The sequence below is a fragment of the Apium graveolens genome, chromosome 8 (assembly GCF_009905375.1).
Source record: "Apium graveolens cultivar Ventura chromosome 8, ASM990537v1, whole genome shotgun sequence".
Classification (NCBI taxonomy): domain Eukaryota; kingdom Viridiplantae; phylum Streptophyta; class Magnoliopsida; order Apiales; family Apiaceae; genus Apium; species Apium graveolens.
Genome location: NC_133654.1, coordinates 51,777,371 through 51,781,140, shown reverse-complemented (window position 1 = coordinate 51,781,140; position 3,770 = coordinate 51,777,371). Strand labels below are relative to the sequence as shown.

Genomic DNA, 3,770 nt, shown 5'->3' with positions numbered 1-3,770 from the left:
TTATGTAGCACGGAAAGGTTATTGCGTATGTCTCTCGGCAGTTGAAGGAATATGAGATCAGATACCCAACCCACGATCTAGAATTAGCAGCCATAGTGTTTGCCCTGAAAATTTGGAGGCACTACTTGTACGGTGAGAAATGCGAGATATATACAGACCATAAGAGCTTCAAGTATATTTTTACTCAAAAAGAATTGAACATGAGACAGAGGAGATGGTTAGAGCTGATTAAGGACTACGACTGTGAAATTTTGTATCACCTGGGTAAAGCCAATGTGGTGGCTGACGCCCTCAGTAGAAAAGAGAGACTCAAAATGATAATGACATATGAGGAGTTAGTTAAGGAATTTGAAAAGATGGAGACTGACGTGAGAATAGCCAGTAAAGGATCATAAGGATTATTCGAGATTAAGTTAGTGTTGGAACTGACTGAAAAGATACGAGTGATAAGTGGCATTTTATACCACTTAGAACGTCTTAAAATGGCTTAAATTGGTGTCTTGAAATCAAGTATTTTGTGTATTTGATGCGTTTTTCTAGTGTTTATGCATTTCAGGGTATTAGTTGCATTTCGGAGGAGGAATCATCAAGAATAAGCCTTGGCATGTGTTCACCATTGCGAGAGGAGAAGAACGGGCAGATTACGGCGAAGAAACGGAGCAAACCTGGAATTTTTCCAGAAGGGTCCTGCGCGCCCGCGCAGCAATGCTGAGCGGCCGCGCAGCAGCCTTGCGCGCCCGCGCAGAAATGCTGAGCGGCCGCGCAGGGTCGGGGAAAAAGCTGAATTATTTTAGATTTCTACTTCTGTTTGGCTTCCAACTTCTATGTAATCTGAGTTTTATGGGACTATTATATAAGTAGATTTGAGACGTTTTCACGGGATAAGAAGGAGATTATGTTTTAGATTGTGTTTTGCGCAAGAAGCGAAGGAGATAAGGAAGAAGACCGATTTAGCACACTGCAGCGAAGAGGAAACATATTTTCTTGTGATTCTTGTTTCGTTGTAACGTTGGATGCTAGTTTTCTTGCTTTGACTTATTTACTCTTGTGACGTACTCTGTTTTAATATAATTAGTTTAGTTATTATTTTCTTATGTTGTTTATCATGATTTCATATGAACCCATGATGGCGATAAGTTCTATTATGGGCTAATCGTGATCATGGGGTTGCAACGGATGTATTATGGAATTCTTTAGTTAATTGTTTAATACTTTAGTGTGTGATGATTGCATGATATCTAGTATTGGTTGTGCGTATTCGTCTTATGTGCGTCGCGAACATATAAGATAGGGTGTTAATCTCTTGTGAAGTGACGGTGGATCTTGAGATTTAGAACTTGCCATACTAGCATAGGTTCATGTACGTTGTGCATGATTAGTGGGTAACTCTAACAGTTTTATTTGCCCTATGTAATCAAAAGGAATAACTTGTGCTTAAATCGTTGTGTTGTCAATTTCTGTAGACATATAGGAACTCAACATAATTGATGACTATTCAACTTCTATCTTAATTGTGGATGCTTGGTAGAATGGTATTAGTACAATGAAAGTTGGCTTTTATCAGTTTCGTGTTATTCGATTAATATCATCACTGTCACATGCTAAAGGTAATAACAATGGCTATAGAAGGAAGTAATAATGAAGTTGTGATCTCATGAGTATTTTATTATTGATAAATTGAAGTGTTAGTTAAGTGGTTAATTAAGTAGTTAATTATAGTTAATATTTAATCAACAATTTTAAGTGTTATCTTAACATTGAGAAGTAATCATACATTGGTGAGTGAGTTTAATTAGACAATAACTTAGTCTGAGTCTCTGAGGGAACGAACTAGAAAGTATTCTATATTACTTGCGAACGCGTATACTTGCGTGAATATTAGTGCGTGATTTTGCCCTAACAAGTTTTTGGCGCCGCTGCCGGGGACTCGGCGTATTTGTTTAGTTTATGTACTTACCATCATTGGTCATTAGGACTCAGTGATTAGGACGTAGTAGTTAATTATTTTTTTCGGTTGTGTTTCAGGTACTTTAGCAAGCGTTTATGCAAACTCGTTCTCGTGCTCGCAAGAGGACCTTAGATACAACTGAGGAGACAAACGCAGTTTTTGATATTCCGGAGAAGTTAGATTTTGAGTATTCAGATTCAGGAACTGAGCAGAAAGAACCAGTAAACATGGGAGATCGTATTGTTCAAGCTGATCCAGCTCTTATGGATTTTTCTCGGCCTAAAATTGATGACATTCAGTCAAGCATCCTTCATCCGGCTATTCAAGCTAACACCTTTGAAATCAAGCCGGGCACTATTCAGATGGTGCAGAATTCTGTTTCTTTTGGAGGAGCGGCAACTGAAGACCCCAACATGCACATAAGGAATTTTGTCGAGATCTGCAGCACTTTTAAGTATAATGGCGTGACTGATGAGGCTATCAAGTTGAGGCTTTTCCCATTCTCACTGAGGGATAAGGCTAAAGACTGGTTACATTCTGAACCAGCTGGGTCCATCACTACGTGGCAAGATCTTGCGCAAAAGTTTCTGGTGAAGTTTTATCCAATGGCAAAGACTGCTGCTATGAGGAGTGCTCTTACTCAGTTTGCGCAGCAACCTACAGAATCTATGTGCGAGGCTTGGGAACGCTATAAGGAAATGTTGAGAAAATGTCCACATCATGGAATGCCGGATTGGATGGTAATCATTGGTTTTTATAATGGTTTGGGGGCCCAATCTCGGCCCATGCTCGATGCAGCAGCTAGAGGCGCCTTATGGGCTAAAAGCTATACTGAGGCGTATAATCTTATAGAGACGATGGCTGCAAATGAGCATCAAAACCCAACTCAGAGGATGACGTCAGGCAAGGTAGCAGGTATTCTGGAAGTTGATGCAGCCACCGCTATTGCAGCTCAGCTCCAAGCGCTATCAATGAAGGTTGATTCTCTGGCTACGTATGGAGTTAATCAAATAGCTATGGTTTGTGAGCTTTGTGCAGGTTCTCATGCTACGGATCAGTGTTCTCTTATCAACGAATCTGTTCAGTATGTGAATAATTATCAGCGACAACAGCAGCCTGTGCCAGCAACCTATCATCCTAACAACAGAAATCATCCAAATTTCAGCTGGGGGAATAATCAGAATGCTATTCAGCCAACATATCAGCAAGGAGTAAGTAAACAGTTTAACCCACCTGGATTCCAGCAACCACAGCAGTATGCTACAAGGCAATCATATCCTCAACAGGGAAGTGCAGCTGCACCTACTAGTGCTGATTTTGAGGAACTTAAGCTGTTGTGCAAGAGTTAGGCGGTTTCTATCAAGACCTTGGAAAATCAAATCGGTCAATTAGCCAATGCAGTGCTCAATCGTCAACCTGGCACTCTTCCCAGTGACACGGAAGTACCAGGCAGGAAGGAAGCTAAAGAGCAAGTCAAGGCTATTACCTTAAGGTCTGGAAAAGTAGCTGATGCTGAAAAGGCAAAAGAAGTCGAAGCTAAAGTTAGAGATGAAGAATCTAAGCAAAAGGAGAAAGTGGCGGAACCAAGGAAGACTACTGTTGAACACACTCTGCCTGAGGCTAATACAGGGGAGAAACAGCTCTATCCTCCACCACCTTTTCCTAAGAGATTGCAGCAACAAAAGCTGGATAGACAGTTCGGGAAGTTTCTGGAGGTGTTCAAGAAACTTCACATCAATATACCTTTCGCTGAGGCTCTGGAACAAATGCCTAGTTATGCGAAGTTTATGAAGACTATTCTTTCAAGGAAGGTGAAACTGGA

The 3,770-nt window shown here is 40.8% G+C and overlaps 1 non-coding gene across 1 annotated transcript; it reads right to left on the bottom strand.

Annotated features, from left to right (window-relative positions):
* Positions 1-2,568: 2,568 nt before the first annotated feature.
* On the bottom strand, positions 2,569-2,675 carry LOC141681651 (small nucleolar RNA R71). The gene has a single exon (XR_012559077.1). It is a non-coding gene; the product is annotated as a small nucleolar RNA R71 (small nucleolar RNA).
* Between the last annotated feature and the right edge of the window lie 1,095 nt (positions 2,676-3,770).